Source organism: Oncorhynchus mykiss, chromosome 11 (assembly GCF_013265735.2).
Source record: "Oncorhynchus mykiss isolate Arlee chromosome 11, USDA_OmykA_1.1, whole genome shotgun sequence".
NCBI classification, from domain to species: Eukaryota; Metazoa; Chordata; class Actinopteri; order Salmoniformes; family Salmonidae; genus Oncorhynchus; species Oncorhynchus mykiss.
Window position 1 is genome coordinate 28,811,496 of NC_048575.1, and position 15,644 is coordinate 28,827,139.

A 15,644-nucleotide genomic window follows, 5' to 3' on the forward strand; every position below is an offset into this window, starting at 1 on the left:
GCAGCATTTTCACGTTTGGATGATAAGAGTGCCCAGAGTAAACTGAGTCAGTGGTCTGGCAGAGTGCCACAAACTCGTGATGCTCGTTCACGTGAGAGGTAGCTCGCATTCCATTGCTTTTCTACAGACAAAGGAATTCTCCGGTTGGAACATTATTGAAGATTTATGTTAAAAACATCCTAAAGATTGATTCTATACATCGTTTGACATGTTTCTACAGACTGTAACGGAACTTTTGGACTTTTCATCTGGACCTAGTGCTCGCGCCTCATGAAGATGGATTACTGGGCTGAACGCGCTAACAACAAGGAGGAATTTGAACATAAATGATGAACAATATCGAACAAATCAAACATTTATTGTGGAACTGGGATTCCTGGGAGTGCATTCTGATGAAGATCACCAAAGGTAAGTGAATATTTATAATGCTCTTTATAAATAATGTGGACTCAACATGGCGGATATTTCTTTGGCTGGTTTGGTCTCTGAGCGCCGTACTCAGATTATTGCATGTTGTGCTTTTTCCGTTTTCTGAAATGTTTTTGAAATCTGACACAGCGGTTGCATTAAGGAGAAGTCTATCTTTAATTCGTTTAATAACACTTATCTTTTATCAATGTTTAGTATGAGTATTTCAGTAAATTGATGTGGCTCTCTGAAAAATCATCGGATGTTTTGGAAGCAAAACATTACTGAATGTAACGCGCCAATGTAAACTGAGATTTTTGGATATAAATATGCACTTTATCGAACAAAACGTATAATGTATTATGTAACATGATGTCCTATGAGTGTCATCTGATGAAGATCATCAAAGGTTAGTGATGAATGATTATCTATATTACTGCTTTTTGTGAATCCTCTCTTTGGCTGGAAAATGGATGTGTGTGTTTTTGTGACTTGGCTCTGACCTAACATAATCATATCATCATCATAATCATTGTGCTTTCGCTGTAAAGCCTTTTTGAAATCGGACACGATGGGTAGATTAACAAGAAGTTCATCTTTAATTTGGTGTATTGCAATTGTTAATGTGTGAAAGTTACATATTTCAAAAAAATATTTTTAAATTTTGCGAGCTGCCTTTTCAACGGAATGTTGTCGAGGGGTGAAGAAGTGTTAACCTAACCTCTCTTAATTAGAGAGGTGTGGGGGTCTGCCTTAATCAACTTCTAGGTAATCAGTAGCTAGGGAGCAGTTGGGAGTTACCCTGCCATGCTCAAGAGAAGAATGGCAGATTCTTTCACCTTGCTGGCTCAGAGATTCGAACCAGCGGCCTTTCGATTATTGGCCCAATGCTCTTAAATTCTTGATGGACCCATCCTGTTAGCGGGATCATTTTCGTCAACATCCGCTGAATTGCAGAGAGACAAATTCTAATTAAATTACTAAAAATATTCAATTTTCATGAAATCACAAGTGCAATACAGCAAAACATGCAAAATATGCATATTCTAGCTTCTGGGCCTGAGAAATAGGCAGTTTAATTTGGGTACGTTTTTCATCAAAACATCAAAATATGCCCGCTATGCCACCACCACAATATCACCATGTGTTCTTGGCAATACCAAAAATAGCAGCCATGCCATAACAACTACAGTTGAAGTCGGAAGTTTACATACACTTAGGTTGGAGTCATTAAAACTTGTTTTCAACCACTCCACAAATCTCTTGTTAACAAACTATAGTTTTGGCAAGTCGGCTAGGACATCTACTTTGTGCATGGCACAAGTAATGTTTCCAACAATTATTTACAGACAGACTTTTTCACTTATAATTTACTGTATCACAATTCCATTGGGTCAGAAGTTTACATACACTAAGTTGACTGAGCCTTTAAACAGCTCGGAAAATTCAAGAAAATGTTATCATGGCTTTAGAAGCTTCTGAAAAGCTAATTGCTAAGCTAAGTCATTTGAGTCAATTGGAGGTGTACCTGTGGATGTATTTCAAGGCCTACCTTCAAACTCAGTGCCTCTTTGCTTGACATCATGGGGAAATCAAAAGAAATCAGCCAAGACCTCAGAAAAGACCTACACAAGTCTGGTTCATCCTTAGGAGCAATTTCCAAACGCCTGAAGGTACCACATTCATCTGTACAAACAATAGTACCCAAGTCTAAACACCATCGGACCACGCAGCCGTCATACCGCTCAGGAAGGAGACAGATTAAAGACAATGGCTTAAAGACAACAGTCAAGGTATTTTAGTGGCCATCACAAAGCCCTGACCTCAATCCTATAGAAAATGTGTGGGCAGAACTGAAAAAGTGTGTGCGAGCAAGGAGGCCTACAAACCTGACTCAGTTACATCAGCCTTGTCAGGAAGAATGGGCCAAAATTCACCCAACTTATTGTGGGTGGCATCTGGAAGGTTATACGAAAGGTTTAACCCAAGTTAAACAATTTAAAGGCAATGCTACCAAATACATTCAATTAGTATGTAATCTTCTGACCCACGGGGAATGTGATAAAATAAATAAAAGCTGAAATAAATCATTCTCTACACTAATATTCTGACATTTCACATTCTTAAAATAAAGTGGTGATCCTAACTGACCTAAAACAGGGCATTTTTACTAGGATTAAATGTCAGGAATTGTGAAAAACTGAGTTTAAATATATTTGGCTAAGGTGTATGTAAACTTCCGACTTCAACTGTATACTTCTCAGTGTTTTAGAATAAGTTGCTTATTAGGCTATGTATCGACGTGTGCACGATTCCGCCCCTCATCTATGACTCTCCGCTGGACATGCAATATTAATTGTGACTATAGGCTTTTTAGTGTCGTCTCAATCAAATGATCCATAGCATATAAGCTATAGGCTATGACGTGCATGCTCGGAGAAGCAGAGAGCATAGCTATATATCTATGATAGCTGCTGGGATGATGTTAATAAAACTAGGCTGCATTTCACACTGCTTAACCAATGCCTGTGCAGTGTAGTCCTATGGTAACAGTTCAAGAGGAGAGTCAAAGGTTTCGAAAGGTTTCTTCAGAAAATAGTTTTTTTTATCAGGCCTAGTCCAAAACCACTTGTGAGTGGAGTAGCATATAGCCTATGCTCTTTTCAGTTTGATAGTAGTAGCCCATGTTCTGCTCAGTTTGAGAAGGAGGTCGCGATGATCAGAAAGAGGATAGCTTGCTACTACTATAATTGATTTTATTAAAAACAATATGTTTCTTGCCCATGATGTATTTGTGCTGAATCTTGAAGCAGCAGCCGTGGCACATCAATCGGAAATGGACAGCTCATGGTGATGGGAGTAGGCAAATTCGAGGAGGCATAATTCATTTAAATGGCAACAACAGTAAAAAAACGACATCCTCCTCTTATGATATTAATGCACTGGCATCATCACTGTTTTAAAATGCAGGACTGCCCCACACTCATTATCATTATTAGTCTAGCGGGGTTAATACAGTGCCATCAGGCAGTATTCAGAACACTTGACTTTTTCCACATTTTGTTAGGTTACAACATTCATCTAAAAATGATTAAATCGTTTTTTCCCCCTCATCAATCTACAGACAACACCCCATAATGACAAAGCGAAAACAAGGTTTTAGACATTTTCGCAAATGTGTATATTAAAAAAACTGAAATATCACATTTAAATAAGTATTCTGACCCTTTACTCAGTACTTTGTTGAAGCACCTTTGGCAGTGACTACAACATCAAGCCTTCTTGGGTATGACGCTACTAGCTTAGAACACCTGTATTTGGAGAGCAGCTCTGTCAGGTTGAATGGGGAGCGTTCAATCTTGGTTTAATCAGAGTCTTGTTTCTCGTGGTCTGAGAGACTTTAGGTGCTTTTTGACTAACACCAAGCTGGTGGTCATGTGCATTTTACTGAGGAATGGCTTCGTCTGGCCACTCTACCATAAAGGCCTGATTGGCGTGCTGCAGAGATGGTTGTCCTGGAAGGTTCTCCCATCTCCACAGATGAACTCTAGAGTTCTGTCAGAGTGACCATTGGGTTCTTGGTCACCTCCCTGACCAAGGCCCTTCTCCCCCGATTGCACAGTTTGGCCAGGCGGCCATATCTAGGAAGAGCCTTGATGGTTCCAAACTTTCTGTCTCTGAGATCTGCGAACAATTCCTTCGACCTATTGGCTTAGTTTTTCCTCTGACATGCACTGTTAACTGTGGGACCTTTTATAAACAGTTGTGTGCCTTTCCAAATCATGACCAATTAATTTCATTTACCACAGGTGGACTACAAACAAGTTGCAGAAACATCTCAAAGAAGATCAATGGAAACAGGAGGCACCTGAGCTCAATTTCGGGTCTGGGTCTGAATACTTAGGTAAATAAGGTGTTACTGTTTATTATTTGTAATACATTTGCAAAGATTTCAAAAAGCCTGTTTTCGCTTGTCATTCTGGGGTATTGTGTTTAGATAGTTTTTTAAATCCATTTTAGAATAAGGCTATACAAATTTGGAAAAAGTAAATGGCTCTGAATACTTTTCGAAGGCACTGTATGTGTCCTTTGCCCTTCCTAATGTCCTTCAAACACACACTTATTCTCTGTCAAGCTGATTGTTTTCTAGGTTTCTATTTCTGTGGAATTAGTGCTCAGATTATCTTATCTCTGTCTGGGGCTATGGTCAATAGTAGCACACTTTATAAGGAATAGGCTACCAGCCTGTGTCTATCATTGGCAACACGTCCAACTCCAAAAAACAATATCCTCCTATAATGCTACAGTATTAATGTACTGGCATCACCACTGTGTTAAAATGCACTCATCACCATAATTATTCTAGTGGGGATAATATATGTGTCCTTTGCCCTTTATACTTAAGAGGGAGATAATATCATGCTTGACACACTGACTTTAATTAGGATCAAGAATTTCCAGCTTTAATTGTGCATGTCCTTTTTTAATTAGCATTTATTACTGCAGTGGGGTGCATTGCAGATGGGCATGATATGATATATGTCCAGACAGAGTAAAGAGTCCAGTGGAGATGGGAGTTGTTTGGTTCTACTGAGGTTTGCATCACAAATGGCACCCTATTCCCTATATAGTGCATATAAGAATTTTTCCTATTTTGTTCAATTCCAACCAGTAATTTATATCGATTTTTATTTGGATTTCAAGTAACGGACATTCATAAAATAGTCAAAATTGGGGAAAATACAAAAAATACAAAACAAAAAAAGTGGTGCATGCATATGTATAGGGCTCTGGTCAATAGTAGCACACTTTATGAGGAATAGGCTACCCGCCTACCCGAGTATATACGTATACACTTGTTCTGAAAGGCCCCAGAGTCTGCAACACCACTAAGCAAGGGGCATCACCAAGCAAGCGGCCCCAGGAAGACCAAGGAGCTCTCCAAACAGGTCAAGGCCAAAGTTGTGGAGAAATACAGATCGGGGTTGGGTTATAAAAAAATATAAAAAACTTTGAACATCCCATGAAACACCATTAAATGCATTATAAAAAATGAAAGAATATGGCACCACAACAAACCTGCCAAGAGAGGGCTGCCCACCAAAACTCATGGACCAGGCAATGAGGGCACTAATCAGAGAGGCAACAAAGAGACCAAAGGTATCCCTGAAGGAGCTGCAAAGCTCCATGGGACCACTTTAAGTCGCACACTCCACAGAGCTGGGCTTGACAGAAGTGTGGCCAGAAAAAGCTATTTCTTAGAAAAAAATAAGCAGAGAGACTCCCCAAACATATGGAAGAAGGTACTCTGGTCAGATGAGACTAAAATTGAGCTTTTTGGCAGTCAATGAAAATGCTATGTCTGGCGCAAACCCTACACCTCTCAACACCCCGAGAACACCATCCCCACAGTGAAGCATGGTGGTGGCAGCATCATGCGATGAGGATGTTTTTCATTGGCAGGGACTGGGAAACTGGTCAGAATTTAAGAAATGACGGATGGGGGCTAAATATAGGGAAATTCTTGAGGGAAACCTGATTCAGTCTTGAAGAGATTTGAGACTGGGACGAAGGTTCACCTTCTAGCAGGACAATGACCCTAAGCATAAAACATATTTTGCATCTTCAAAGTGGCAGGCATGTTGTTTAAATTAAATTATACACAGCCCTTAAAAAATCTATTTTAATTCCAGGTTGTAAGGCAACAAAATAGGAAAAATGCCAAGGGGGGTGAATACTGTACCTATGTAATGGGCTGGGATCTTGCCGTATCGTCCTAAAGAGTTCAGATTGAAGCTACTGTAGTGTTTGGAAGACCTATAGAACCACGCAGTTCAGATTGAAGACACATACTGTAGTGTATGGCAAGTGTATAGGCTCAGAAAATTTAGCAGACGTATAGAGAGGCCCCACAGTTCAGATTTAAGATATTGTAGTGTATGGCAGGGCTGTCATGTTCATGTTCTAGCTGTTACCCGTAGAGCCGCTATGCTTTGTTAAAGAAATTAAATGCTGCCAGGCCTGCTTTTACTCTCTCTACCTCCATCCATCTTTCTCTACCTCCCTCCCTACATCTCTCCACCTCCCTCCACCTATCCTCTCTAGGCCAGAGGAGAGGCACAAGCACACAGTCTCTCTGTTATGATATGTTCTGCACTGGGGTGAGCTACACTGAGCCTTTGGTTGCATCCCAAATGGCACCCTATTACTTATGGGCCCTGGTCAAAGATAGTGCACTATACAGGGAATAGGGTGCCATTTGAGACATAGCCTTTGTCAGTAGAACTCCTTTGTACCCTCACTCTTCTCATGTATTGAAAGTCTGACTGAATAACTCCAAGACTTATTGATTAATTATTTATCTTTTGATGTATATTTGACCCCCTCCAGTGGAATCAAAAGAGAGGAGGAGGCAATTGATAATGTAGAGCAGTGTTTTGCAACTCCGGTCTTCGAGTACTCCCAACAGTACAGTACATATTTTTGTTGCCCCGGGCAAGCACACCTGATTCTGCTTGTCAACTAATCATCAAGTCCTTGACAAGTTGAATCAGGTGTTTTTGTCCGGGGCTACAAGAAAAATGTGTGCTGTTGGGGGAACTGGAAGACTGGAGTTGGTAAACATTGCTCTAGAGGTGTCACGCCCTGGCCATAGAGAGGCTTTTATTCTCTATTTTGGTTAGGCCAGGGTGTGACTAGGGTGGGCATTCTAGTTTCTTTATTTCTATGTTTTCTATTTCTTTGTGTTTGGCCGGGTGTGGTTCTCAATCAGAGGCAGCTGTCTATCGTTGTCTCTTATTGAGAATCATACTTAGGTAGCCTTTTTCCCACCTGGGTTTGTGGGTAGTTGTTTTCTGTATAGTTTTAGTTACCTTATAGAACTGCTCAGTTTGTGCTTTGTTATTCTTGTTCAAGTGTTCAGATTGCAATAAATATCATGAACACGTACAACGCTGCGCTTTGGTCCACTCCTTCTTCATCTTGACAAGCGTGACTATCCTGTTTTAGTAAGCTTGGAGGTGTGTGTAGGTGTTTCTGTGTGTGTGTTTTTTTTGTGTGTCTTAGTCACTTATTTGACACATCTATTTGCTGCCTGATAATCATGGGCTAATTTGAGCTAACCTGCTGACTCTAAGCACTTGAAAGGCCACAGGAAATGACTAATTTTTCTGTTGATAGGATAGTTTTTGCATTATTCTGCATGCAGTCTCAATTTACTGTTGGTCCCATTTTGTGAATTCTTGGTTGGTGAGTGGACCACTAACCTCACAATCATAAAGGGCAATGGGTTCTATAACTGATTCAAGTTTTTTAGACAGATCCTACATTTTATGTTCCTCTTGATGGCATAGAAGGTCCTTCTTGCCTTGTGTCTCAGATAATTCAAAGCTTTGTGGAAGTTACAGTGGCACTGATGTTTAGGACGAGGTATGTATAGTGTTCTGTGTGCTCTAGGGCAACAGTGTCTAAATGGAATTTGTATTTGTGGTCCTGGCAACTGGACCTTTTTTGGAACACCATTGGTTTTGTCTTACTGAGATTTACTGTCAGGGCCCAGTTCTGAGAGAATCTGTGCAGAAGATCTAGGTGTTGCTGTAGGCCCTCCTTCGTTAGGGACAGAAGCACCAGATCATCAGCAAACAGTAGACATGTGAATCCAGATTCTAGTAAGGTAAGGCTGGTTGCTGCAGAGTGTTCTAATGCCCTCGCCAATTTGATGATCGATACAGTACCAGTCAACGTTTGGACACACCTACTGATTCCAGGGTTTTTCTTTTTTTTACTATAATAGAATAGTAGTGAAGATATCAAAACTATGAAATAACATACAGTGCCTTGCGAAGGTATTCGGCCCCCTTGAACTTTGCGACCTTTTGCCACATTTCAGGCTTCAAACATAAAGACATAAAACTGTATTTTTTTGTGAAGTGAAACGACATTTATTGGATATTTCAAACTTTTTTAACAAATCAAAAACGGAAAAATTGGACGTGCAAAATTATTCAGACCCCTTAAGTTAATACTTTGTAGCGCCACCTTTTGCTCCGATTACAGCTGTAAGTCGCTTGGGGTATGTCTATAAGTTTTGCACATCGAGAGACTGAATTTTTTTCCCATTCCTCCTTGCAAAACAGCTCGAGCTCAGTGAGGTTGGATGGAGAGCATTTGTGAACAGCAGTTTTCAGTTCTTTCCACAGATTCTCGATTGGATTCAGGTCTGGACTTTGACTTGGCCATTCTAACACCTGGATATGTTTATTTTTGAACCATTTCATTGCAGATTTTGCTTTATGTTTTGGATCATTGTCTTGTTGGAAGACAAATCTCCGTCCCAGTCTCAGGTCTTTTGCAGACTCCATCAGGTTTTCTTCCAGAATGGTCCTGTATTTGGCTCCATCCATCTTCCCATCAATTTTAACCATCTTCCCTGTCCCTGCTGAAGAAAACAAGCCCAAACCATGATGCTGCCACCACCATGTTTGACAGTGGGGATGGTGTGTTCAGCTGTGTTGCTTTTACGCCAAACATAACATTTTGCATTGTTGCCAAAAAGTTCAATTTTGGTTTCATCTGACCAGAGCACCTTCTTCCACATGTTTGGTGTGTCTCCCAGGTGTCTTGTGGCAAACATTAAACAACACTTTTTATGGATATCTTTAAGAAATGGCTTTCTTCTTGCCACTCTTCCATAAAGGCCAGATTTGTGCAATATATGACTAATTGTTGTCCTATGGACAGAGTCTCCCACCTCAGCTGTAGATCTCTGCAGTTCATCCAGAGTGATCATGGGCCTCTTGGCTGCATCTCTGATCAGTCTTCTTCTTGTATGAGCTGAAAGTTTAGAGGGATGGCCAGGTCTTGGTAGATTTGCAGTGGTCTGATACTCCTTCCATTTCAATATTATCGCTTGCACAGTGCTCCTTGGGATGTTTAAAGCTTGGGAAATCTTTTTGTATCCAAATCCGGCTTTAAACTTCTTCACAACAGTATCTCGGACCTGCCTGGTGTGTTCCTTGTTCTTCATGATGCTCTCTGCGCTTTTGACTGACCTCTGAGACTATCACAGTGCAGGTGCATTTATACGGAGACTTGATTACACACAGGTGGATTGTATTTATCATCATTAGTCATTTAGGTCAACATTCGATCATTCAGAGATCCTCACTGAACTTCTGGAGAGAGTTTGCTGCACTGAAAGTAAAGGGGCTGAATAATTTTGCACGCCCAATTTTTCAGTTTTTGATTTGTTAAAAAAGTTTGAAATATCCAATAAATGTCGTTCCACTTCATGATTGTGTCCCACTTGTTGTTGATTCTTCACAAAAAAATACAGTTTTATGTCTTTATGTTTGAAGCCTGAAATGTGGCAAAAGGTCGCAAAGTTCAAGGGGGCCAAATACTTTCGCAAGGCACTGTATATTGAATCATGTAGTGACCACAAAAATGTTTAATCAAAATATATTTGAGATTCTTCGAAGTAGCCATCCTTTGCCTTGATGACAGCTTTGCACACGCTTGGCATTCTCTCAACCAGCTTCATGAGGTAGTCACCTGGAATGCATTTTAAGTAACAGGTGTGCCTTCAAAGTTAATTTGCGGAATTTCATTCCTTCTTAATGCGATTGAGCCAATCAGTTGTGTTGTGACAAGGTAGGGGTGGTATACAGGAGATTTCACTATTTGGTAAAAGACCAAGACAATATTATAGCAAGAACAGCTCAAATAAGTCCATCATTACTTTAAGACATGAAGGTCAGTCAATCTGGAAAATGTCAAGAACTTTGAACGTTTCTTGAAGTGCAGTTGCAAAAGTCATCAAGCACTATGATGAAACTGGCTCTCATGAGGACTGCCACAGGAAAGGAAGACCCAGAGTTACCTCTGCTGCAGAGGATAAGTTCATTAGAATTGCCAGCCTCAGATTGCAGCTCATAAATATGGTTCACAGACTTCAAGTAATAGACACATCTCAACATCAACTATTCAGAGGAAACTGTGTGAATCAGGCCTTCGGATTGTGGCAAAGACACCACTAATAAATGACACCAAGAAGAATATACTTGCTTGGGCCAAGAAACATGAGCAATGGACATTTGACCGGTGGAAATCTGTCCTTTGGTCTGATGAGTCCTAATTTGAGATTTTATGTTCCAACCGCAGTTTCTTTGTGAGATGTAGAGTAGGTGAACAGATGATCGCCGCGTGTGTGGTTCCCACCGTGAAGCATGGAGGAGGAGGTGCGATGGTAAGGGGTGCTTTAGAATTCAAGGCACATTTAATTAACTTCTTAGGGCTAGACCACTTTTTTCTCCACTTCCTGTCTGAATTATGTGCCCAAAGTAAACTGCTTTTAGCTCAGGCCCTGAAGCCAGGATATGCATATAATTGGTACCATTGGAAAGAAAACACTTTGAAGTTTGTAGAAATGTTAAAATAATGTAGGAGAATATAACACAATAGATATGGTAGGAGAAAATTCAAAGAAAAACCAACCAGAATTTTTATTTTGAGAGACCATCCTCTTAGAAATTCAAGAGAAAGGTCATATTGAAAATTTGCTCAGGCTTCTAACTTCAAAAACAAATGATAAATATCAGTTTTAGCAGAAGGACACAGTCTTGGAACTTTTTGTTTACGTCCGCTATGAAGACATTATGCATCTGCTAAATTCGGTTTCTTATTGAACATACTACTTTCCGTAATAAATATTATAGTTTGATTACATTTTTGGGTATCTGAGGAGTAAATAGAAATGTATTTTGACTTGGTGAAAGAAAGTTTAGGGGTAGATTTTCGGATTCCTTTCTCTGCATGTTGAATGAGTGGATTACTCAAATCAATGGCACCAACTAAAGATACTTTTTCCGGATATAAAGAAGGATTTTATCTAACAAAACGGCACTGCAGGTTATAGCTGGGACCCTTTGAATGACAAATCAGAAGAAGATTTTCAAAAAGTAAGTGAATATTTAATTGTTATTTGTGAATGTATGAAACCTGTGCCGTGGAAAAATATTTTGATGTGGGGCGCTGTCCTCAAACAATCGCATGACATGTTTTCACTGTAATAGCTACTGTAAATCGGACAGTGCAGTTAGATTAACAAGAATTTAAACCTACATTTATAAGACACTTATGTACATAAATGTTTAATCCATATTATTTATGATTATTTATTTTTAATTGGGTGCCCTCCAGTTTCACTGGAAGTTGTCCCAGTCGTGGGACCCATATCCCTAATTAAGCATCATGGCTTCTGCAGCAATACGCCATCCCATATGGTTTGCACTTATTGGGACTATCATTTGTTTTTCAACAAGACAACAATCCAACACACCTCCAGGCTGTGTAAGCGCTATTTGACCAAGAAGGAGAGTGATAGTGCTGCATCAGATGACCTGGTCTCCACAATCACCTGAACTCAACCCAATTGAGATGGTTTGGAATGAGTTGCACCACCAAGTGAAGGAAAAGCAGCCAAAAAGTGCTCAGCATATGTGGGAACTCCTTCAAGACCGTTGGAAAAGCATTCCTCGTGAAGCTGGTTGAGAATCACATATTTTTTGATTTGTTTAACACTTTCTTGGTTACTACAAGATTCCATATGTGTTATTTCATAGTTATGATGTCTTCACTATTATTCTACAATGTAGAAAACCCTTGAATGAGTGGGTGTGTCCAAACCTTTGACTGGTACTGTACCTCTTAGGTCACATGATGGGGCTTGGGAGGGTGCATTAGTGGGGGTTGGGGCTCGTGCTCTGCTCACGGCCTAGTTACATGTGTGGCTGTCATGTTGAGGTCCTTGCTGCAGGGGGCAGGGGGCATGGGGGGGGGGGTGCATAGGTCTGATCTGGGGGGGGGGGCTATATAGGGTGTGACCAGGGTTTGTTTGGGGTGGTCTCAGCTGTTTGGGGTGTGGCTGGCGAAGCTGTGATCTGGGTGTAGTTCCTCTTGGCGTGGGTTCTCTCGGTGCAGGTCCTTCTTGAGGGGATCTTGCAGGTCTGGGAGGGTCTCTCTCTGGTCTGGGGGGGTTGTCCGTTGCTCTGTTGCTCCAAAAGTTGGGATTACTGCCTTGTAGAGGTGGGCCTGGTCGTAAAGGCTGTTCAAGTCCAGGGTGGAGTGGTGGGACAGGTAGACATTTGGTTTTGAGGCACAGTCCCGGGTAATGCTTGCGTTCACCCACTGTAAGGTGGCAAGGTGAATGTCTTTTCATGGTAGGAGGGTGGAGATAACCTCTTGGGGAAAGTGGAAGAAGCTTTTTCAAACCCTCCCTTGAGTGCTCTGGCCACCCTTTCCTGCTGGGGTCTCTGCTTGTTTGTGCCTGTGTGAATTATAATGTGGCTGGGGGACCCTAGTCTGTCCTCTGACAACAGCTCCAGGGCATGTCTAGTGTTTGGGTACCAGAGTTTAGCTACTGTGTTTAGGAAAAAGGTTTTTCTCTTGAATGTACTTGCCATTTGTGTCAATGAGAAGCACAATTTCTGGCTTTTGTGCGCCCTCAGTGGATGTGTGGGGGTTGTCAGGAGGGCTATCTGGGAAGCTTACAGGGGGACTGTTAGGAAGGAGCGGGGTCTGTTGGGTTGGTGGGTCCTATGTTGTCTGTCCCATTATGGTGTTGAGATTGTGGTCCGGGTCTGATGTGGGCTGTTCTGCTGGCTTCTCTTGGGGAGTGTCCTGCTCTCTGTCACACCTCAGCTTTCTCACCTCTTACTTCAATGCTGTTAGCTGTGCCATGTGTTCCTCTTCCTCCTCCTTCAGTGCTGTCATCTGTGCCATGTGTTCCTCTCTCTCCTGCCTGAGAGAGCTCTAGTGTGGCCAGCTCTCTCAGGCAGCCGTCCATCTCCACCTTCAACCTTCAATTTCTTGTTGGAGGGGGGTGTTGTGCTGGTCTGTTTTGTGGGTCTGTTCTGTCTGGATTGTGTGGACTAGCTCTCTGAGCTCCACCACGTCTCCCTCCAGCTCTGTGAATTTATCCTTCTCAATGATGGAGGAGCAGTTTGAAGAGGTGTGATCAGATCCTCTGGATGAAAGGAGTCGACACTGAGACAGAGCTTTTCCTGCTGTGCTCTCTCTTTGATCCCGTAAAAGTCCTGCTGGAACTGCTTTAGGATGTCCTGCACCATTTCTGTCCCAGACTTGTACACATTCTCTCTCTCCAGTTGTCACCTCTTCCGGACACCTACCATGGCACCTATAACATACCCTCTTTCCATTTACTGTAACAAACATCCTCACCCACCGAGCACCGGCCCGAGACCTGATTTGTCCATGGATGTTGAAAAGTGGTTAAAATTTGGGTCAGTATGCCCTGGCCGGACCAAATCTGAACCAATCATAGATGTCAATGTTTCACAAGTTTGGATAGAGCAGTACAGTAGAGAACAGTAAAGTAGAGTTTAGTATAGTAGAACACACTAGAGTAGAGTACAGTATAATGTACAGTATTGTACTCTTCTGTACTGAACATTTCTACTTGAATGTACTCAACTGTATTCTACTATATTGTACAGAACTCTACTGTGCTGTGCTGTACTCTAATGTGCTGTACTGTGATGTCTAAGTTTCACAAGTTTAGACGTCTGTGATTGGTTCAGATTTGGTCCGGTCCTTACCAACTGAATATGGTCATGTTTGGGGGCAGAGCTCATTACAGCAATAGCCAGTGTGTTGAATAAAATCCAAATATACAAAATAAGGATATTGCATATTTCTACTTTTGTGTACCTATTCAGGATACATCACCATGATGAGAATGATATTCATATCCATAACTATGTTTTTATGTATACTATAGATCTGGAAACCGTGATGTAATTCCGTTACCGGATGTAAATCCACTTCATCTACTATAGCTCAATAACCAAAATACACTTTTTCAAACTAAAGGTGTCCTGTCATATATTGTAATGGAAAACTGTAAATTCTATGACGATTTGTGGTTTATCAACAGTGAACTACTCTGAAAGATTTCACTGCAGCATACTGTAAATTATGGTGCATTGTCGGAAAATGTTAAGGGCGGGGACATAATTGCTGTATTGCAAATGGTACTGTAATTCCACCCTACAGAATACAGTACTGTACCATATGTTTGGAGAGCCAAAATACCTTTTAACTGCTAGTGGGTGCATGGTAGTGTTGTTTCTGGCTCATTAACATATTTTGAGGTGTGCATTTTAAAAGGCTTTGTTTGTTGCACCCTTGAGTGAGAACGCTGTACCAATTTAACTCCTACTGTATGTTGTTATAGTGCCTAAACAATTTGCAGAGGAGACATATTAGACAAACAGCCAGTCTTAAACCTTAAATGGTTGCGCATTTTGCCATATCCTTTTGGTCTGTTTACCCAGTAGTCATTGCCAGTTAGTGCAAGTTATATAAAGCACCAAATATTCAGTGAAGGAGAATTTCACCCTGGCTCTGCCACGGCATATAGTCATTACTATGTTAACAATATTTTGTTTTTATCATAAACATCACAATTATCCAAACCACAAGCTAGAACTTGAACATTTGTGTAGGGGCACAGACTGAAGAGTGGGCTCTGCTTAGGAATCTCCGTTCTCTGATGCATTCCAATTCCTCTTGAAAGGCATCATGTTGCAGAGTGCAGATTATGATGGTCTTGGCTTGATCCAGATCTTCAGTGGAGTAGGGTTTGTTGCAGATGTGCCATCCTTTGCAGCTGCTGCCTTGAAGGAGTGAGCAATATGCACAAACATTGCTGTTGCATGTGTCATTGCTTGCCAGCTTGAGAATCTCTCAAAGCGCTTGGAGTCTAACTTGCTGCTGGAGACATTGGTGGCATGACAAGCAATTTAGGGGCAGATCTCGTAATCAGATCTGGGGTCAACCAAGTCGAAAGGTGTGTGAAGGGAATCTGGCTCCGCTGACCTGAACAAGAAATCTGTTCCTGTCAACCATGTGCTATGAGTCAAGCTGCCTGCTGGGACTGATCATGAGGCATGATCAGCAGGGTTCTGTTCAGTAGATTTGTGCTTCCACTGTTCTGGGCTGGTAGATCTCCTGATACATTGCTCCCTGTTATTTACATACACGTAAAATTATCTGGTGTCGTGAATGTAACCCAGGACCAAATTCATGAAACATTAACACTTACTTCAGTATTCAGACCCTTTGCTATGAGATTCGAAATTGAGCTCAGGTGCATCCTGTTTCCAAGGACTATCCTTGAGAGTTTTCAACAACTTGATTGAAGTCCACCTGTGGTA